Source organism: Ranitomeya imitator, chromosome 2, assembly GCF_032444005.1.
Source record: "Ranitomeya imitator isolate aRanImi1 chromosome 2, aRanImi1.pri, whole genome shotgun sequence".
Classification (NCBI taxonomy): Eukaryota; Metazoa; Chordata; class Amphibia; order Anura; family Dendrobatidae; genus Ranitomeya; species Ranitomeya imitator.
In genome coordinates, this window is record NC_091283.1 from 762790006 (window position 1) to 762813645 (window position 23640).

General features: G+C 44.2%; 1 protein-coding gene across 1 annotated transcript in view; it reads left to right on the plus strand.

Moving 5' to 3' along the window:
• The window catches only part of LOC138665682 (sorbin and SH3 domain-containing protein 1-like), a 532199-nt gene that overhangs the window by 214007 nt on the left and 294552 nt on the right, over window positions 1–23640 (plus strand). Inside the window, exon 3 of the mRNA XM_069753392.1 lies at window positions 1250–1320. The gene's annotated coding sequence lies outside the window, so the exon portion shown is untranslated. The remainder of the gene's footprint in view (window positions 1–1249; window positions 1321–23640) is intronic.

Sequence of the window (23640 nt, forward strand, 5' to 3'; positions counted from 1 at the left end):
GTGGGTCTACAAATCCACGTGCACCACGGTTGGACGTCACAGTTTGCTCGGCCCAGACATGACTGCAGTACTCTGTAATTGCAAAGGTTTCTGTACCAAATATTAAGTTCTGTTTTTCTATTGTATAAAATACTTATTTCATGCAGTAAAATGCAAATTATTTATGTAAAAATCATATCATGGGATTTTCTGGATTTTTTTCTTTAAGATTTTGTCTTCACAGTTGAAGTGTACCTAAGATAAAAATTACAGACTTCTCCATTCTTTGTAGGTGGGAAAACTTGCTAAATTGGCAGTGTATCAAATACTTATTTTCCCAATTGTACATGCAAGGCAATAATTTCTTCACTTACGTTTTTGGACCACAATTTTGACAACACAAAAATACTAGTGAAATGGAAGCTATAGCCAATGAAGAATGGGCTAAGATTGGCTAGAAAGCTGTCAGAAGCCGGTGTCTGGCATTTCATGATTTTTGCAGCAGGTTATAACAGCCAAAGGTGCTCTACTAAGTACTACAGATGCTGATCATTAAGGGGTTTAATAATTCTGAGACTGCAGTAATTTAAAAAGTGTCATCTTATGATGAATTTGGGGCAACCACTTATATAAATTCTGTTTTAGCTATTTACCGTAAGTTGTTCTTTGGTATATTGCAAACTGCTGAAAGCTTGGAAATTTTGCTAACAAACCTAATGTGCAACAGGAAGGTTGAATAATTTTGACTGCAACTTTACAGTATATCTACAATGCTGTAAAACATTCCCTTTGCTGTATAGGTAACATAATGTAATTGTCTATAGCAAAGGATGTTTATTTTTACATCAGATAGAAAATATTACGTTACATTAGGAGGCTCTTTGCTATGACACAGCTGATCGCATTTTCCCCCACATAACGATCTGAGTCCCCGTCAGTGAGGAGCGAACGTGCATGGATAAGATGTTATCCGAGTATCGGCTTGATCGAAAAATATGTTAAAGTCTACACAGCTGCATGTCCCATTCGCTCATCACTAGTCCTCGTCAATGTTATTACCGTGTCACAATAGTATCATTTCATCTCCAGAAGATACAGTATGTGATTATTTTGCTTGCGGTTTTATTTCTATGCTGTATATGATCCGTCCTGTTAAACATCAGCATCTGAGCTTTATACTTTGTTCTCGGTCTAGTGTCGTCCTCAGTTAGTTTGCTTCGTTACCACTGACTGCACAATAGTGTAATCCATTTTCCATCTTATTTTGTAGTTTCTTTGGTAACCCACTGGCAACACTGAGACACCTGTTTCCTGACATACTTCTATGGCAGCACAAGTAAGGTGAGATGTTTCTAATTAATTATTTATGACAATAATGTAGCAGGTTGCTGCCTCCCTGGATGTTCATTTCTATTTGATTTCTATATCAGCGTGGCTAAACTAAAAGAATGTATAGGAAGCACCGCCATGCTGGCTAAACTAAAGGAATAGATAGGAAGCACCGCCATGCTGGCTAAACTAAAGGAATAGATAGGAAGCACCGCCATGCTGGCTAAACTAAAGGAATAGATAGGAAGCACCGCCATGCTGGCTAAACTAAAGGAATAGATAGGAAGCACCGCCATGCTGGCTAAACTAAAGGAATAGATAGGAAGCACCGCCATGCTGGCTAAACTAAAGGAATAGATAGGGAGCACCGCCATGCTGGCTAAACTAAAGGAATAGATAGGGAGCACCGCCATGCTGGCTAAACTAAAGGAATAGATAGGGAGCACCGCCATGCTGGCTAAACTAAAGGAATAGATAGGAAGCACCGCCATGCTGGCTAAACTAAAGGAATAGATAGGGAGCACCGCCATGCTGGCTAAACTAAAGGAATAGATAGGAAGCACCGCCATGCTGGCTAAACTAAAGGAAAAGATAGGAAGCACCACCATGCTGGCCAAACTAAAGAAATAGATAGGAAGCACCGCCATGCTGGCTAAACTAAAGGAAAAGATAGGAAGCACCGCCATGCTGGCTAAACTAAAGGAAAAGATAGGAAGCACCGCCATGCTGGCTAAACTAAAGAAATAGATAGAAGGCACTGCCATACTGGCTAAACTAAAGAAATAGATAGGAAACACCACCATGTTGGCTAAACTAAAGGAATAGATAGGAAGCACCGCCATGCTGGCTAAACTAAAGGAAAAGATAGGAAGCACCACCATGCTGGCTAAACTAAAGGAATAGATAGAAGGCACTGCCATACTGGCTAAACTAAAGAAATAGATAGGAAGCATCGCCATGCTGGCAAAACTAATGGAATAGATAGGAAGCACCGCCATGCTGGCTAAACTAAAGAAATAGATAGAAGGCACCGCCATGCTGGCAAAACTAATGGAATAGATAGGAAGCACCGCCATGCTGGCTAAACTAAAGAAATAGATAGAAGGCACCGCCATGCTGGCAAAACTAATGGAATAGATAGGAAGCACCGCCATGCTGGCTAAACTGAAGGAATAGATAGGAAGCACCGCCATGGTGGCTAAACTAAAGGATACGATAGGAAGCACCGCCATGCTGGCTAAACTAAAGGAAAAGATAGGAAGCACCGCCATGCTGGCTAAACTAATGGAATAGATAGGAAGCACCGCCATGCTGGCTAAACTAAAGGAATAGATAGGAAGCACCGCCATGCTGGCTAAACTAAAGGAATAGATAGGGAGCACCACCATGCTGGCCAAACTAAAGAAATAGATAGAAGGCACCGCCATGCTGGCAAAACTAATGGAATAGATAGGAAGCACCGCCATGCTGGCTAAACTAAAGGAATAGATAGAAGGCACCGCCATGCTGGCTAAACTAAAGAAATAGATAGAAGGCACCGCCATGCTGGCTAAACTAAAGGAAAAGATAGGAAGCACCGCCATGCTGGCCAAACTAAAGAAATAGATAGGAAGCACCGCCATGCTGGCTAAACTAAAGGAAAAGATAGGAAGCACCGCCATGCTGGCTAAACTAAAGGAAAAGATAGGAAGCACCGCCATGCTGGCTAAACTAAAGGAATAGATAGGAAGCACCGCCATGCTGGCTAAACTAAAGGAATAGATAGGGAGCACCACCATGCTGGCCAAACTAAAGGAATAGATAGGAAGCACCGCCATGCTGGCTAAACTAAAGGAAAAGATAGGAAGCACCGCCATGCTGGCTAAACTAAAGGAATAGATAGGGAGCACCGCCATGCTGGCCAAACTAAAGGAATAGATAGGAAGCACCGCCATGCTGGCTAAACCAAAAGAATAGATAGGAAGCACCGCCATGCTGGCTAAACTAAAGAAATAGATAGAAGGCACTGCCATACTGGCTAAACTAAAGAAATAGATAGGAAACACCACCATGTTGGCTAAACTAAAGGAATAGATAGGAAGCACCGCCATGCTGGCTAAACTAAAGGAAAAGATAGGAAGCACCACCATGCTGGCTAAACTAAAGGAATAGATAGAAGGCACTGCCATACTGGCTAAACTAAAGAAATAGATAGGAAGCATCGCCATGCTGGCAAAACTAATGGAATAGATAGGAAGCACCGCCATGCTGGCTAAACTAAAGAAATAGATAGAAGGCACCGCCATGCTGGCAAAACTAATGGAATAGATAGGAAGCACCGCCATGCTGGCTAAACTAAAGGAATAGATAGAAGGCACCGCCATGCTGGCTAAACTAAAGAAATAGATAGAAGGCACCGCCATGCTGGCTAAACTAAAGAAATAGATAGAAGGCACCGCCATGCTGGCAAAACTAATGGAATAGATAGGAAGCACCGCCATGCTGGCTAAACTAAAGGAATATATAGGAAGCACCGCCATGCTGGCTAAACTAAAGAAATAGATAGAAGGCACTGCCATGCTGGCAAAACTAATGGAATAGATAGGAAGCACCGCCATGGTGGCTAAACTAAAGGATAAGATAGGAAGCACCGCCATGCTGGCTAAACTAAAGAAATAGATAGAAGGCACCGCCATGCTGGCTAAACTAAAGAAATAGATAGAAGGCACCGCCATGCTGGCTAAACTAAAGAAATAGATAGGAAACACCGCCATGCTGGCTAAACTGAAGGAATAGATAGGAAGCACCGCCATGATGGCTAAACTAAAGGATAAGATAGGAAGCATCGCCATGCTGGCTAAACTAAAGGAAAAGATAGGAAGCACCGCCATGCTGGCTAAACTAAAGGAATAGATAGGAAGCACCGCCATGCTGGCTAAACTAAAGAAATAGATAGGAAGCACCGCCATGCTGGCTAAACTAAAGGAAAAGATAGGAAGCACCGCCATGCTGGCTAAACTAAAGAAATAGATAGGAAGCACCGCCATGCTGGCTAAACTAAAGGAAAAGATAGGAAGCACCGCCATGCTGGCTAAACTAAAGGAAAAGATAGGAAGCACCGCCATGCTGGCTGAACTAAAGGAATAGTTAGGAAGCAACGTCATGCTTCATAAACTAAAGAAATAGATAGGAAGCACCGCCATGATGGCTAAAATAAAGGATAAGATCGGAAACACCGCCATGCTGGCTAAACTAAAGGAAAAGATAGGAAGCACCGCCATGCTGGCTAAACTAAAGGAAAAGATAGGAAGCACTGCCATGCTGGCAAAGCTAAAGGAATAGAAAGGAAGCACCGCCATGCTGGCTAAACTAAAGGAATAGATAGGAAGCACCGCCATGCTGGCTAAACTAAAGAAATAGATAGGAAGCACCGCCATGCTGGCTAAACTAAAGGAATAGATAGGAAGCACCGCCATGCTGGCTAAACTAAAGGAAAAGATAGGAAGCACCGCCATGCTGGCTAAGCTAAAGGAAAAGATAGGAAGCACCGCCATGCTGGCTAAACTAAAGGAAAAGATAGGAAGCACCGCCATGCTGGCTAAGCTAAAGGAATAGATAGGAAGCACCGCCATGCTGGCTAAACTAAAGGAAAAGATAGGAAGCACCGCCATGCTGGCTAAACTAAAGGAAAAGATAGGAAGCACCGCCATGCTGGCTAAGCTAAAGGAATAGATAGGAAGCACCGCCATGCTGGCTAAGCTAAAGGAAAAGATAGGAAGCTCTGTTACTACACATGTCGTATCTGGCTCATTGATCGGATTTGCAGCAGTGCAGGGTACCCGTCAAAATCTCTAATAATCCCCATTATCACATTGGATGATCCAACCTGGGGGATGGCAGCAGGTGGGATTTGGTTTTATGCCTTTTCAATGTTGTGTCTAAGGCTACTTTCACACTAGCGTTTTTTTCAATACGTCGCAATGCGTCGTTTAGGGGAAAAAACGCATCCTGCAAAGTTGTCTGCAGGATGCGTTTTTGCCCCATAGACTAACATTAGCGACGCATTGCGACGCATTGACATACGTCGCAACCGTCGTGCGACGGTTGCGCCGTGTTGTGGCGGACCGCCAGGAGCAAAAAATGTTACATGTAACGTTTTTTGCTTCCAACGGTCCGCCATTACCTCCCTGAACCTCACAATGGGGCAGCGGATCCGCTGCCCCTGTTGTGCGGAGCATTCACTGCTAGCGTCGGTAACCTCGGCCCGACGCACTGCGAAGGGCCGAGCCCGACGCTAGTGTGAAAGTAGCCTAACACAAGTAAATCAGGTGAGTGTAAAAGCCTTTTTAATAACCATTTTAACCCGATAACACCCTATTGCGCTCATCTTGTTCCCTCAGCCAATTCTCTAAACTTAGATTTTAACTAAGAGATATTGTTGAAATCGGCATTATACTTTATTAATCCCCAGACTAATAAAGCTTATTTTAAAAAAAATGAACCGACAGGAAATACCGAATAATGATTATCTGAGATCAAGCCACAGGCAAGCGCTGAAATCTAGGAAGTCGCAATCTGCCGGTAGCTCCATCATTTCTCCTGACTAGTAGATCACTTTTGAACGGATAATAGGATATAATGATTATGGGGTTAAGCACATAGAACTAACTGAATTACCTTTTTTATTTTTTCTGCAAAATTTTCAGCCAGTTGTAGGCAGTCCTAGTGTAAATGAACAGGAGGGATGGCCTCAGCTGGAATGCTCTTCCTGAATGTATGGAATCAATTTACTGGTTTCCGTACCACGCACATCATGTCTGTAAATTGGAGAGGAACCTTAATGTTCTCAGAAGAAACCCTTATGTGAAGGAAAACATGTTTGCCTCTTTTTTACGTTGTACAAGCAGGAGATTATATTTCACATCTGATGTTCTGTCTTTCTCGCACCCCTGCTTATCATGGACGGAGCTAAGCTCCGACTGTGCGAATGTATAACTCATTGGTGCGGGCTTGGTGCTTACAAATTTACATTGTCAGGCGGATACATACCCAACGAAAAAGAAAGAAGTAATGTAATGTGTACTGTAGCAAAACGTTCTCCCGAGTAACACTTCAGGGTTAAAAAGTGACAACCAATTTATAACTGGGTTCCATCTTTCCTCCCATGCCAGAGAGAATAGTGCAAGGCGAAGGCTCGCCATTGTGAAGCACTGTATTGCCATAATACAATTTTAAAGCTGTTTCCATGTTGTTACGTTATCCACATGTCCGTTAAAGAGAAATCTGTAATCAAGTTTTTGCTACCCCACCTGAGAGTGGCATAATGTAAGGGCAGCGACGTGTCACTTACTGTGTTGTTTTCTGTCATTTTGAACAATCACCGTTTTCTCTCCTGCAGATCTATCAGTTCTCTGAATGTTGAGCTCTGTATAACCAGTCTCCACCACTGATTGGCAGTTTCCTGACCATATAGCTGCCAATCATTAGTAGGGGCATGATTATACAGATCTCGTGGCAGCAGGATTACTAGACCTCTAGGGATAATCTCCTGCTGATAAAACTGTGATTTAATCAAAACTACAGCTAGCAGCCCAGTAAGTGATGCATTTCTGAAATCACGGTTTCCTTTTTCTACATCATGCTGGTATCAAATTAGGTGGTAAAACCTGGGGACATATTCCCTTTAATAACAGACTTTCTCCACTGCCTATTTATAGAAGACAATGGCTCTGATTCATCAAAGCTCTTAAAAGGAGTATGTCAACAGGTTTTTGCCACCTCATCTGAGAGTAGTCTGATGTAGGCAAAAAAGCTGAATCCAATGATGTATCACTTAGATTACTGGGTGCAGCCGTTATCACACAAGAGTTTTTAGATTTAAAAATGAAACAGAACTGAAAATCTAAGCCCGCCCCATTCAGGCTCTCTATATACAATGTCCATAGACAATGAGCTGCCTATCACAGGAAGGGGTGTGTTGGACCAAGGCTCACATGAACAGCTAGTCACAGCAATGATAAGCTACTGGTGCTAAAACAATCATTGCAAGCAAACAAAATGTCTGAGCTTGATAAGAGGGGAATAGCCAAAATCTGTGTTTTAACCCCAATCTCATTCTGTCTTCAGATTACATAGGAAAAACCTGCTGACAGATTCCCTTTAAGCTTTGGAAAGTTGCAAAATGTTTGCGCACTGCTCAAACATTTAACAGCTTTTGGTATTTTCATGCTATTTTCACCCAGCTCTGATAAAGTACCGTATATACTCGAATATAAGCCGAGAATTTCAGCCCATTTTTTTGGGATGAAAGTCCCCCTCTCGGCTTATACTCGAGTCATACCTAGGGGTTGGAAGGGGAGGGGGAGCTGTCTAATTATACTCACCTGCTCCTGGCGCGGTCCCTGCAGGTCCCTGGTTCCCCGGCGCCGCAGCTTCTTCCTGTACTGAGCGGTTACATGGTACTGCTCATTACAGTAGGGGTGGAGCCGCGTATCCATTACTGTAATGAACGGTAACGGTGACCGCTCAATACAGGAAGAAGCTGGGGAACCTGGGACCTACAGGGACCATGCCAGGAGCAGGTGAGTATAATGGGGTGGGTGAGCACTGCGCGATAGTCACCTTTCCTCGTTCCGCTCCATCTTTAGCGTCTTCTGCAGTGACGCTCAGGTCAGAGGGCGCGATTACGTGGTTAGTGCGCGCCCTCTGCCTGAACGTCAGTGCAGAAGACGCTGAAGATGGAGCGGCATCGGAACGAGGAAAGGTGAATATAGCAAGTGCCGGGCGCCTGAGCGACGAGAGGTGAGTATGTCATTTTTTTTTTTATCGCAGCAACAGCAAATGGGGCAAGTGTCTGTATGGAGCATCTTATGGGGCCATAACACTTGTGCAGCACTACATGGGGCCAGTGTCTGTATGGAGCATCTTATGGGGCCATATTCAACGTTTGTGCAGCATTATATGGGGCAAGTGTCTATATGGAGCATCTTATGGGCCATAATTAATGTTTGTGCAGCACTATATGGGGCAACTGTCAATATGGAGCATCTTATGGGGCCATAATTAACGTTTTGTGCAGCACTGTATGGAGCAAGTGTCTATATGGAGTATCTTATGGGGCCATAATTAACGTTTGTGCAGCACTGTATGGGGCAAATATCTTTATGGAGCATCTTATGGGGCCATAATCAACGTTTGTGCAGCATTATATGGGGCAAATGTGTCTATGGAGCATCTTATGGGGCCATAATTAACCTTTATGCAGGATTATATGGGGCATATTTTAATTATGGAGCATCTTATGGGGCCCATCATAAACTGTATGGAGCATTATATGGGGCTCTTGATTCAATATCAATATTCAAAAACACTTAACCTACTGATGTCTCAATTAATTTTACTTTTATTGGTATCCATTTTTACCTTTGACATTTACCGGTAGCTGCTGCATTTCCCACCCTAGGCTTATACTCGAGTCATTAAGTTTTCACAGTTTTTTGTGGCAATATTAGGGGTCGGCTTATACTCAGGTTGGCTTATACTCGAGTATATACGGTATGTGTTTTATCTTAACATATCAGTCCATTATAATGGGCAGTCAACCTGCGTCCATAGAGAAAAAAAATTGAAAATACAGCAGCTTATTCTGTACTCCGCTTATATCAGGAATGAGATGACGACTAGTGATGCGCAGATATACTCGTTGCTTGGATTTTTCCGAGCACGCTCAGGTGGTCTCCAAGTATTTGTTAGTGTCCGGAGATTTAGTTTTCGTTGCCGCAGCTGCATGATTTGTGGCTACTAGACAGCTTGATTACATGTGGGGAGTCCCTAGCAACCAGGCAACCCTCAGATGTACTCGGGCTGGCTAGCAGCTGTAAATCATGCAGCTGCATGGACAAAAACTAAATATTCGAGCACTAACAAATACTTGGAGACCCCCGAGAGCGCACGGGAAAACCCGAGCAACGAGTACATCCGCTCATCACTAATGACTACCTGTGGGATGAGTAGTGACATCAGAATTGCCCCAAAAAGAAAACTTTCTGCCTCAGTTCTCTCATAAATGTGGCCGTTTGTACATGAAAATAACTTGACCACATATAGTTAAATGGCTGCTATCCCTAGCAGTGCTTCTCTAGAGCATTGATTTTCAACCTTTTTTGAGCCGCGGCACACTTTTTATACTTAAAAAATCCCGAGGCACACCACCAACCAAAATGGCACAAAATGGTGCGTCCAGGTTTAAGATGAAAGTCTGCAGTCATTCTATGTGACTGCAGGCTTCTGAATTCTCACAGCGCAAGCACTGCACACTTTCAGGATTCTCCCTTGCCGGTGGCCAGAGTGGACGGTCATGACAGCACAAGTATGTGATTTGGATACTTCTGGCCACATTCTAACTAGACGTGTCCGGCCTCAGTCAATTCATTTTCATTGAATGAGGCCACACATGTCTAGTCAGCACGTGACCACATGTATGTAAATCACCAACATCAGAGAATTATGATAGCAGTGTGCACTGTGAGAATTCAGAAGTCTGCAGTCACATAGTATGACTGCAGACTCATCACAGCCTTGGACATCCCCTTTAATGCTCCTAACAAATAAAAATGAGAATTAGTATCACAAAAAAAACACATTTACATCCAGGTACCTGATAGATGACGTTGTTTGTGGAGTCGCCTCTTTCTTTTCATCTTCACCTTGTCCAGATGCCATGATGACTCTTCTCATCCACCGGCAGAGCTCGTTTCTGCAGACTTCCATCTTCTCCTGTCTTCTGCAGCACATCCCGACACAACACCCTTAAAGATAGCAGTGTTATTATAATGCTCCGGAATAACAATATCTGCCCTAGGCTGAGCCCCTGAGTAAATAATTGCCCCTCACTTTATTCCCAGCACATAATATGACCCTCACTGTCCCTCTTATGGTACATGCCATCCACACTACCCTCTCTCTCTTTTCCATACTTCACACTGCCTTCTCATACGGTGTCCCTCATAGAGAGCCCAGTCTCTCTACTGTGCCCCTTCATTACACTCCTCCTACTTGGCATACTGTCTCCTCCTGGCTGTTACCCTCACACTACTCAGTATCTATTATGTGTCCACTCACACTTTCATCCCCCCATACTGTCTGCACACATTTTCTAATAGCCTCCTCCTGTACATCCCCCCCTGCTAACATACCCCTTTGCTCTCTCCATATTTCCTCCTCACACATTCCCCCCTCACACATTCCCCCGACTCCCCATACTGTCCTCACACATCCCATCACCGTTGCTCCCAGTACTGTCAGCACACATTTTTCCCCTCGCCACTGTGTCCACCCCCATCTCCCCACTCACCCCCACAGAATATATCCACTGCCCTTCCGATAGAATAAATCCATCCCCTTCCACAGAATAAATGCACCCTGCCCCACACATGCTAAATAAATTCCAGCCCCCCCCACATACACACTGAATAAATCCCCCCCACACACTGAATAAATCCCCCCCACACACTGAATAAATCCCCCCCACACACTGAATAAATCCCCCCCACACACTGAATAAATCCCCCCACACACTGAATAAATCCCCCCCACACACTGAATAAATCCCCCCCACACACTGAATAAATCCCCCCCACACACTGAATAAATCCCCCCCACACACTGAATAAATCCCCCCCACACACTGAATAAATCCCCCCCACACTGAATAAATCCCCCCACACACTGAATAAATCCCCCCCACACACTGAATAAATCCCCCCACACACTGAATAAATCCCCCCACACACTGAATAAATCCCCCCCACACACTGAATAAATCCCCCACACACACTGAATAAATCCCCCCACACTTAATAAATCCCCCCACATACTCCCCATAAACCTACCCCACGCTGAATCTTCGGTGTCTTCAGCTCCACAGCACAGGAGCACTTACCACCAAGTCTCTTCTGTCTCCTGCGCGCCGGATAGTGACGTCAGCAGCGTGATCACATGACTTGATCACGCTGCTGGCGTCGCTCTGACCCAGCGGTCAGAGCCTCAATTGTACTCGCAGCTGGTAGATGTCTGCGAGTACAATTGATCTCCGGGAGCCGGCGCGCTGCAGCTTCTCTGTGCCGGCTGTCAGCTTGACAGTCGGCACAGAGAACAGCTGACTCCCGTTCCCCGCGGCACACCCGACCATGTGTCGCGGCACACTAGTGTGCCGCGGCACACTGGTTGAAAAACACTGCTCTAGAGAAACAAAAGAATCAAAAGATTTGAAATCCAACTCATCTTGACAGAAATGTCAATATGGTCAACATGGACCAATATCCTGTGTCTATGGACACTTTACCACTTCACCACCTTGGGATTTTCCGTTCCTGCGTTTTTCGTTTTTTGCTCCTTTTGCACCTTTTCTTCCCAGATCCATAACTTTGTTAGCATTAACGCTTTGGCTTGTTTTTTGCGGGACAAGATGTACTTTTGATTGACACCATTGATTTTACGATATTGTGAACTGGAAAATGCAAAAAAAGTGCAATCCCACACTTGATTTTTGTTTGGCTTTTTTAATAGGTTCACTAAATGCTAAAACTGACCTGCCATTATGATTCTCCAGGTCATTACGAGTTCATAGACACCAAATATGTCTAGGTTTATTTTTATTTCCAAACTTTTCTAAATAAACATTAAACAATTTTCCGATACCCATCATGTCTCCATTTTTCATGATCTTGGGTTGGGTGAGGGATTATATTTTGCGTGCTGAGCTGATGTTTTAAATGATCGCCTGTTATTGCATTTTAATGCAATGTTGCGGCAATCAAAAAAACATAATTCTGGTGATTTTACTTTTTTTCTCACTACGCCGTCTAGCGATCAGGTTAATTCTTTTTTTTATTGATAGATCAGGCGATTCTGAACGCGGCAATAACAAATATGTGTATGTTTGATATTTTTATTGTTTTGAATGGGGCAAAAGGGGGGCAATTAGAATTTTTTAACTGTTAAAACCCCTTTTTTTTACACTTTTTACTTGCTTTAACCCCTTTACGACACGTGTCATACATGTACAGCGCATGTTGCGTCTCTCCCTTTGATGTGGGCACCGGCGATTAGCTCATATCTTTCTCGGCACATGTCAGCTGATTTGAACAGCTGACATGTGCCCCTAATCGCAATCCACTCACTGCTGTTAACCCGTTAAATGACACTGTCAATCTCTGACAGTGGCATTTAATGTGATTGCCAGAAGCACATCACTAATCCCACCCATCGGCGCCTGTGTCACATGACCGTGGGTCGCCGATGGGTTGGCATGACAACCCAGGGTCTGCAGTAAACCTCTGTGGTTGTCATTGCCGGATTGCTATGAGTGCCACCAAGCGGAGATTGACAGCAGCATTTAACATGTTAACAGCCACTGGTGGATCGAGATTCAACCTGTGGCTGTTATGAGCACATGTCAGCAGATCAAATCAGAAAAGATGCGACGTCATCACAGGGGAATACACGACCTATGACATACATATACACGTCATAGGTTGTGAAGTGTTTAAAGTAGTTGGGTCATCATGACAACTTATCTCCTATACACAAACCAGGTGATAAGTGTCTGATAGCTGAGTGGACCCCCCACCAGTCACAAGTATGGGGTACTGGATTACTGTGTGTAAATGAAGTGGATGATTGGCATGTATACCACTATCCCATTCATTTGGCCTCGTTTATCAAGACTGTCAAAAATAAAAAAGGTCTTTGTTGCCCATAGCAACCAATCAGAATTTGGCTTGCACTTTTGAACTAGCTTTGAGATAATGAAAGCTGAGTTCTGACTGGTTGCTGTGGGCAATAAATATAGTTTGGATAAATTGTCCCCACTGTCAGAACTGACAGAATTGGCCCAGTAAAGTGCTCCACTACCACCATTAGTCCCACTGACAACGAATGCGGTTTTGGTGCTTTGTATACATACATGACCACTGTTCAATTAAAATGGGTCTAATTGTACTGAAACTGTTCTTAAATTATAACGTTATAGCTCAGTTTTTACAAAATGTATGTAATATATTGTATTTCCTAATGAGAATTTATAAGTTTATTTTAAAGGGGTTGTCTATTAGTCTGACAACCCCAGCTCAATCAGCATGTTTCCACCAGTAAAGCATACTCACTTCCTGTGCCGGCAGTAGCTCTCCCGGGGCTCGCAGCTCCGACTTCCTCTTGCTGTCTGATACATCCGTAGGTGGGGAGAGTGACGGCAGCGCTGATTGGCTGCAGAACTCACGTGACATAACAATGTGAATCTAGTCTCCGCAACAGAAATGAATGCATTGGATGTGGTAAATCTGCACGGTTCAGTGCACACATGCGGATTTACCTGCATGATTAGAACGCAGCGTTTTGGACACAGCGAAAATACCCTGCTACTTCCGGATCGAGGGCACATATCCTATGAGTTATTATTTTAGTGGTGCAAAGTTGTTGAATGAGGTTGTCCAAGTAGTGGATAACCCCTTCAATCATTTACAAAAAGAGCCTGTAGCTTTAAGAAAAAAACAGTCGCTTTATAAACTTAACCTTTTGCATGTTCTGCTGGAATAAAAGTTGCTGCTAGTATGGAGTTCAGTCACTTGTCAGCTCTTCCTTTGTTTTCTCCTCTTTCTGATCAAGTTTTTGCTTACAACACAGTAGTTGTGTGTGACGGAACAATGACACTATTGATCATATTGGCAGTAAGCTCCGAGATAACACTGCTACACTTCAGTTCTGTTGCTGACACTATTTGCACCAAATTAAGAAAAAAAATCAAGAAAATACACGCAACATTCCCTTGTGTATGAATACTGTTAGTATCTAGACTTTTAGCTTCCATGCCTTTTTCAATGTAGCATTTGATTCCACAATTTTCTGCTATGCTGTACATTTGTTATAGGGATCATCCTGAAGTTATTATTTTTTTTCTAACAGCAGAAGGGAACTATAAAATTAAAACAAAAACAAAACAAAACAAAGTTCACCTGTTAATTCTCACCATGCTCCAGTATTGCTGCATCGATAGATTAAAGGGAACCTGTCTTCCCCTCCCCCTCCCCCCCAGGCGTTTGTAACTAAAAGAGCCACCTTGTGCAGCACTAAGGCTATGTGCACACGTTCAGGTTTTTTTTGCATTTTTTTTTTGCGCTAAAAACGCTATAAAAACTCATTAAAAACGCATACATTATGCATTCTATCATTTAGAATGCATTCTGCATGTTTTGTGCACATGGATGCGTTTTTTCCACGAAAAAAACGCATCGCGGTAAAAAAAATGAGCATGTTCATTATTTTTGCGGATTTTCAGCGTTTTTCCCGCAATGCTATGCATTTGGGAAAAAAACGCACAAAAAATGCACCAAAAACACGTCAAAACGCGTGAAAATGCGGTAAAATCGCGGTAAAAATGCATGCGGATTTCTGGTAGAAATGTCCATTTTTTTGTCAGGAAAATTTCTGCAAGAAATCCTGACGTGTGCACATACCCTAATGCTGCATTCTGAAAAGGTGGCTCTTTTAGTTCTTGTTCCTGGCACTGCTGAAATAATCGTTTTTGAAATTTGTCCCTCATACCTTGAAATCGTCCCGGGGGCAGGTCTTTCCCCCCTAGCACAGACACACCACAGCCGTCACTCATAGCCTCTGCGCGCCGGGCGCCGCCTCCTCTTCCTTCATTAGCGTTCCTGGCGCCTGCGCTGTTATTTATTTTTTTTTCGAGCATGTGCAGTTGGGCTGCCCTTCAAACTTACAGCGCAGGCGCCGGGGACCCTAATGAAGGAAGAGGAGGCCGTACCCGGCGCGCCCCCGGGATGATTTCAAGGTATGAGGGACAAGTTTCAGAATTAAAAGAGCCACCTTGTCAGAATGCAGCATTAGTGCTGCACAAGGTGGCTCTTTTAGTTACAAACGCCTGGGGGGTGACAAGTTCCCTTTAACGTGAACACTGCAACCATTGTTTAGGTGTGCTTCATCTTCAGACTGGGTGGTCCTGTTCATCTCAGATACTAATGGAAGCTGCAGTTTTGAGAACATTTCATGGAGGGTTGCATTGTAGTCAGAAAAGAAGGCATCATATGATCAGTGGTGTTGCATATTCTGGGTGTTGTGAAAGCTAAGTGGGGACAAGTGACCAGAATTCTAAATCCGGCAGTGTATAGTTCCCAAGGAGTCTCTGTGGAAGCATGGTTGAAAAGCAATGTCTGACTTTCATTTGTTCATGTACTTTTGTCAGATTCAAGTTATTCCTGTGACAATTGTGGGTTTTCCCTGTCATTAAAGGAGGGGTACCAACAATTTTGACCATGTGCGTAACTACATAAATTATACTTGCATACGTGTTCCCTAACAAAAGGATAGAAAAAAAGACTTGAGTGGGACTTTTAATATGGGCAGGGGTGTAATTACTGTATAGTGGGTGACAGGTGCAGACTGGGGCTGAAATTCGGCCCTGGCATTTGAAATCACACAGGCCTATGCTGTCCCCATCCCCAAGTACTTGATGGGATATATTACTAATATTACCCTGAATGGAGGAAAGCAAGATTTACTACAAGAGAAATATTTGTAATGATATCGATGGCCTTGTGGGGTAAGTGACTGAGTCAGCGACATTGTGCTCCGTCACAACTCTTAATAGTATGGGCGTCTTGAGAACACCGATTCTGTTAATGTTGCAGACAATGCAGCCCACAACCAGACAGGCCCTTTTGGCATTTGCCAGGATTGCCAGATGGCCAGTCCAGCCCTGGTGAGTGAGGTCGAACCTGAGCCCTAGAGCCTTGGGGCCCAGTATGCCCTTACCCTTATGAGAGGTCCAATAGTATTAAAGACATTAGATCTAAAGATTTTGCATTGGGAACCACAATCTAATCACTCTGTGCGCAGACTTATGAATCCCCCTCAGCACACACACTGTGCTCTGAGGGGTTTGACAGTTGCATTATACATACTCCCGTCCAGTGGGCATGGCCTCGCTCCATACACCTGTATTGAACTTGGCTGTGCCAGTCTAGTGACGTGACCATCTAGTGGGCGTGGCCTATAGAGGGCAAATGTTTACCATACAAATGTACGGAGCAAGGCCACGCCCACTGGCTTTGGCCGGGGGTATGCATAATTTGTACATACCCTCTGTTACCCAGTCAGAAACTGGTGAATCCACGTAGCGCATAGTGCGTGCACTGGGAGGAATCAGAAGTCTGTAGTCACACAGAGTCGACCGGATAACCCCTTTAAGCCACTGGCATTTGGTTTGAAAAAGACCTTATAATGCATGCCTACTTCGGGCATACAGTACATTCATGTCATAACTCATGTCTTAACTCATAAATTGCCACAATTTTCCATTGTAATTTTTATCCACATAGAATTTACAGCAAAATATGTTAAACGAAACCTGTCATGTCAATAAATGTTATTAACCTATAGATATGGGGTTAATCTGCAGGTTAACAACATTTAAAAAGGCATGTTGCCACCGCACTGGAAGCACAGCTATCGGGAACATATGGACTTTAAGGGTATGTTCACACGTTCCTGATTTCCATCCTTTTTTTTTCAGGACTGTTTTTTAAAAAACTGCAGCTCTTGGCAGAAAACGCAGGTCCTTTTTTTGTCCTTTTTTGATGCGTTTTTTTATCCTTTTTTTGATCCTTTTTTTTATGCAGTTTTCTATGCAGTTAAAATGGCTGAAAATACCCTAACCCTACCCCTAACCGTACCCCTACCCCTAACCCTACCCCTAACCCTACCCCTAACCCTAACCCTACCGGAAAAAAAAAAATTCTTAATTTCTTTTTATTGTCCCTACCTATGGGGGTGACAAAGGGGGGGGTGTCATTTACTATTTTTTTTTATTTTGATCACTGAGATATAACCTATCTCAGAGATCAAAATGCACTTTGGAACGAATCTGCCGGCCGGCAGATTCGGCGGGCGCACTGCGCATGCGCCCGCCATTTTGCAAGATGGCGGCGCCCAGGGAGAAGACGGCCGGACGGACACCGGGATGCCGGGTAAGTATAAGAGGGGGAGATTAGGGCACGGGGGGGGCATCGGAGCACTGGGGGGGGGCATCGGAGCACGGGGCGGTGGGATTGGAGCACGGGGGGGCGGGATCGGAGCACGGGGGGGCAGCCACACTCCGCCCACGCACTTCCGCCCGCTTCCCCGCACAGATATTTTTTTCATCTGCGGGTTTTACTGCGGGTTTGACCTCACAATGGAGGTCAATGGGTGCAGAACCGCTGCGGCTCCGAAAAAAGAAGTGACATGGTACTTCTTTTTTCCCGCAGCTATTCAGCGCGGTTTTTTTTTTTTTTTCCGCATTGTGGGCACAGCAGTTCCTGTTTTCCATAGGGTACAATGTAATGTACCCTGCATGGAAAACAGCTGCAGACCCGCAGCGGGAAAATCGCGGCAATTCCGCATGAAAAAAAGGATCGTGTGAACATGGCCTAATACTCCCTGTTTTCAGTCATAGATGCGCAGCTGGTATGGCTTGAGTCACCTCTCAGTACATAAAGAAAGGAAGCTGTAATGATGCCCCTGCACTGACTGACAGCCTGCTCAGCAGTGCATCAATACAGAGGCAGCTGTCAGTCAGTGCCGAGGACTTGGTTACAGCCGCTGCTCACTATGTACTGAGTGGTGATAGAAGCTGCACCTCTATTACTGAAAGCAGAAGGCTGCATGTCATGTCAGAAAACTCTACTAACCTGCAGATATGGTGTTAGTCTGCAAGTTAATAGCATTCAGAAGGCATGTTTTATTAACCCCTTAAGCCCCGAGGGTGGTTTGCACGTTAATGACCGGGCCAATTTTTACAATTCTGACCACTGTCCCTTTATGAGGTTATAACTCTGGAACGCTTCAACGGATCTTGGCGATTCTGGCATTGTTTTCTCGTGACGTATTGTACTTCATGTTAGTGGTAAAATTTATTCGATATAACTTGCGTTTATTTGAGAAAAAACGGAAATTTGGCGAAAATTTTGAAAATTTCGCAATTTTCCAACTTTGAATTTTTATACCATTAAATCACAGAGATATGTCATGCAAAATACTTAAGTAACATTTCCCACATGTCTACTTTACATCAGCACAATTTTAAAACCAAATTTTTTTTTTTATTAGGGAGTTATAAGGGTTAAATTTGACCAGCAATTTCTCATTTTTTTTTTTATGGACCGCATCTCATTTGAAGTTATTTTGAGGGGTTTATATAATAGAAAATACCCAAGTATGACACCATTCTAAAAACTGCACCCCTCAAGGTGCTCAAAACCACATTCAAGAAGTTTATTAACCCTTCAGGTGTTTTACAGGAATTTTTGGAATGTTTAAATAAAAATGAACATTTAACTTTTTTTCACACAAAATCTATTTCAGCTCCAATTTGTTTTATTTTACCAAGGGTAACAGGAGAAAATGGACCCCAAAAGTTGTTGTACAATTTGTCCTGAGTACGTTGATACCCCATATGTGGGGATAAACCACTGTTTGGGCGCATGACAGAGCTCGGAAGGAAAGGAGCGCCATTTGACTTTTCAATGCAAAATTGACTGGAATTGAGATGGGACGCCATGTTGCGTTTGGAGAGCCCCTGATGTGCCTAAACATTGAAACCCCCCACAAGTGACACCATTTTGGAAAGTAGACCCCTTAAGGAACTTATCTAGATGTGTGGTGAGCACTTTGACCCACCAAGTGCTTCATAGAAGTTTATAATGCAGAGCCGTAAAAATAAAAAAATCATATTTTTTCACAAAAATGATCTTTTTGCCCCCAATTTTTTATTTTCCCAAGGGTAAGAGAAGAAATTAGATGACAAAAGTCGTTGTGCAATTTGTCCCTAGTACGCTGATACCCCATATGTGGGTGTAAACCACTGTTTGGGCGCATGGCAGAGCTCGGAAGGGAAGGAGCGCCATTTGACTTTTCAATGCAAAATTGACTGGAATTGAGATGGGACGCCATGTTGCGTTTGGAGAGCCCCTGATGTGCCTAAACATTGAAACCCCCCACAAGTGATACCATTTTGGAAAGTAGACCCCCTAAGGAACTTACCTAGATGTGTTTTGAGAGCTTTGAGCCCCCAAGCCCCCAAGTGTTTCACTACAGTTTATAACGCAGAGCCGTGAAAATAAAAATTCTTTTTTTTCACAAAAATGATTTTTTAGTCCCCAGTTTTGTATTTTCACAAGGGTAACAGGATAAATTGGACACCGAAAGTTGTTGTCCAATTTGTCCTGAGTACGCTGATACCCGATATGTGGGGGGGAAGCACTGTTTGGGCGCATGGCAGAGCTCGGAAGGGAAGGAGCGCCATTTGGAATACAGACTTAGATGGATTGGTCTGCAGGCATCACGTTGCATTTGCAGAGCCCCTGATGTACCCAAACAGTAGAAACCCCCCACAAGTGACCCCATATTGGAAACTAGACCCCCCAAGGAACTTATCTAGATGTGTTGTGAGAACTTTGAACCCCCAAGTGTTTCACTGCAGTTTACAACGCAGAGCCGTAAAAATAAAAAAATCATATTTTTCCCACAAAAATGATTTTTAGCTCCCCACATTTTTATTTTCCCAAGGATAACAAGAGAACTTGGACCCAAAAAGTTGTTGTCCAATTTGTCCTGAGTACATTGATACCCCATATGTTGGGGTAAACCCCTGTTTGGGCGCACCGGAGAGCTTGGAAGGGAAGGAGCACTGTTTTACTTTTTCAACGCAGAATTGGCTGGAATTGAGATCGGACGCCATGTCGCGTTTGGAGAGCCCCTGATGTGCCTGAACAGTGGAAACTCCCCAATTCTACCTGAAACCCTAACCCTAACACACCCCTAACCCTAATCCCAATGGTAACCCTAACCACACCCCTAACCCTGACACACCCCTAATTCTAATCCCAACCCTAATCCCAACCGTAAATATAATCCAAACCCTAACCCTAACTTTAGCCCCAACCCTAACTTTAGCCTCAACCCTAACCCTAACTTTAGCCCCAACCCTAACCCTAACTTTAGCTCCAACCCTAACCCTAGCCCCAACCCTAACCCTAGCCCCAACCCTAACCCTCGCCCTAACCCTAGCCCCAACCCTCGCCCTAACCCTAGCCCCAACCCTAACCCCAACCCTAGCCCCAACCCTAACCCTAGCCCTAACCCCAGCCCAAACCCTAGCCCAAACCCTAGCCCTAACCCTAGCCCTAACCCTAACCCTAACCCTAGCCCTGATGGGAAAATGTAAATAAATACATTTTTTTAATTTTATTATTTTTCCCTAACTAAGGGGGTGATGAAGGGGGGTTTGATTTACTTTTAGGGTATGTTCACACGTTCAGGATTTCCATCCTTTTTTTTTCCTGACTGTTTTTTAAAAAACTGCAGCTCTTGGCAGAAAACGCAGGTCCTTTTTTTGGTCCGTTTTTGATGCGTTTTTTGATGCGTTTTTTGATGCGTTTTTTTAATTCAGTTTTCTAGCCAGAGTCTGTGTGTTTTCTAGGAATTTTTTTAGGGTTAAAATGGCTGAAAATACCCTACCCCTACCCCTACCCCTACCCCTAACCCTAACCCTACCCCTAACCCTACCCCTAACCCTACCCCTAACCCTACCCCTAACCCTACCCCTAACCCTAACCCTAACCCTAACCCTACCCCTAACCCTACCCCTAACCCTAACCCTACCCCTAACCCTAACCCTACCCCTAACCCTACCCCTAACCCTACCCCTACCCCTATTCTAACCTTAGTGAAAAAAAAAAAAAAAAAATTCTTTATTTTTTTTTATTGTCCCTACCTATGGGGGTGACAAAGGGGGGGGGGTGTCATTTACTATTTTTTTATTTTGATCACTGAGATAGGTTATATCTCAGTGATCAAAATGCACTTTGGAACGAATCTGCCGGCCGGCAGATTCGGCGGGCGCACTGCGCATGCGCCCGCCATTTTGCAAGATGGCGGCGCCCAGGGAGAAGACGGCCGGACGGACACCGGGACGCCGGGTGAGTATAAGGGTTGGAGATTAGGGCACGGGGGGGCATCAGAGCACTGGGGGGGGCATCGGAGCACTGGGGGGGGGCATCGGAGCACGGGGGGGCGGGATCGGAACACGGGGGGGGCAGCCATACTCCGCCCACGCACTTCCGCCCGCTCCCCGCACTTCCTGCTGCAGCGGTTCTGCACATCAAACCGCAGTAAAACCCGCAGATATATTTTTGATCTGCGGGTTTTACTGCGGTTTGGACCTCACAATGGAGGTCTATGGGTGCAGAACCGCTGCGGCTCCGGAAAAAGAATTGACATGCTCCTTCTTTTTTCCGGGAGCTATTCAGCGCGTCTTTTTTTTTACAATTTCCGGACCATGTGCACAGTGTGTCCTGTTTTCCATAGGGTACAGTGTACTGTACCCTGCATGGAAAACAGCTGCGGAACCGCAGCGGCAAAACCGCCGCGGTTCCGCGGTAAAAAACGCACTGTGTGAACATGGCCTTATAGCGTTTTTTATATCGGATTTTTATGATTGGCAGCCGTCACACACTAAAATACGCTTTTTTTATAGCAAAAAAGTTTTTGCGTCTCCACATTTTGAGACCTATAATTTTTCCATATTTTGGTCCACAGAGTCATGTGAGGTCTTGTTTTGTGCGGGACGAGTTGACGTTTTTATTGGTAACATTTTTGGACACGTGACAGTTTTTGATCACTTTTTATTCCGATTTTTGTGAGGCAGAATGACCAAAAACCAGCTATTCATGAATTTCTTTTGGGGGAGGCATTTATACCGTTCCGCGTTTGGTAAAGTGGATGAAGGAGTTTTATTCGTCGGGTCAGTACGATTACAGCGATACCTCATTTATATCATTTTTTTATGTTTTGGCGCTTTTATACGATAAAAGCTATTTTATAGAAAAAATAATTATTTTGGCATCGCTTTATTCTCAGGACTATAACTTTTTTATTTTTTTGCTTATTATGCTTTGTGGCAGCTCGTTTTTTGCGGGACAAGATGACGTTTTCAGCAGTATCATGGTTATTTATATCCGTGTATTTGATCGCGTGTTATTCCACTTTTTGTTTGGCGGTATGATAATAAAGCGTTGTTTTTTGGCTCGTTTTTTTTTTTTTTTTTCTTACGGTGTTCACTGAAGGGGTTAACTAGTGGGACAGTTTTATAGGTCGGGTCGTTACGGACGCGGCGATACTAAATATGTGTACTTTTATTGTTTTGTTTGGTTTTTTTTAGATAAAGAAATGTATTTATGGGAATAATATTTTTTTTAATTTATTTATTTATTTAGTAATTTTTTTTTTTTTTTACACATGTGGAATTTTTTTCTTTTTACTTTGTCCCAGGGGGGGACAACACAGATCGCCGATCTTACAGTTTGCACAGCACTCTGTAAGATCAGCGATCTCACTGACATCGCTGCAGGCTTACCAGCACCTGCAGGCGACCCGGAAGTACTCCCTGCAGGACCCGGATGCAGCCCAGCGGCCATTTTGGATCCGGGGCCTGCAGGGAGAAGACGTTCGGTACAAGGTGAACACATCACCTTGTACCGATCTTCTCAGGGAAGCCCGCATGCTTCCCTGTACCGCCGGCACATCGCGATCATGTTTGATCGCGGTGTGCCGGGGGTTAATGTGCCGGGGGCGGTCCGTGACCGCTCCTGGCACATAGTGCCGGATGTCAGCTGCGATAGTCAGCTGACACCCGGCCGCGATCGGCCGCGCTCCCCCCGTGAGCGCGGCTGATCACTTATGACGTACTATCCCGTCACTGGGAATTAAGTCCCAGGTCACCTCGACGGGATAGTACGTCATATGGGATTAAGGGGTTAACTTTATTTCTCCCGGCAGTCTCTGGCTTTCAGTCACAGAGGAGTAGCCGACATGGCTTCTGTCACCGCTGTTGTGAATTCTGCTCTTGGGCTCCCTCCGGTGGTTATGAGTGGTAGTGCTGCTGTCTTTGGATCGCAGCATTTATCAGGTGTGTTCACTTTTTGCAATTTGGACTCAGCTATTTAGTCCTGCTTGATCCTTTAGTCAGTGCCAGTTGTCCATTGTTTTTGGAGGATTTACATCCCTTACTGGTCTCTCCTGTTTGCTGTGCTTTCAAACAAAGATAAGTCCTGGCTTTGTTTTTGCTGTCCACATGCTGTGGGCTTAATAGTTCAGTGCATTTTCATGTTTTGTCTTGTCCAGCTTGTCTGTGTAAGGATTTTTTGCAACCAAGCGGTATCTGTGGAGATGCAGATATACCCTCCATGTCTTTAGTCAGATGTGGAGTTTTGTATTTTCTGTGGTGGATATTTTCTAGTGTTT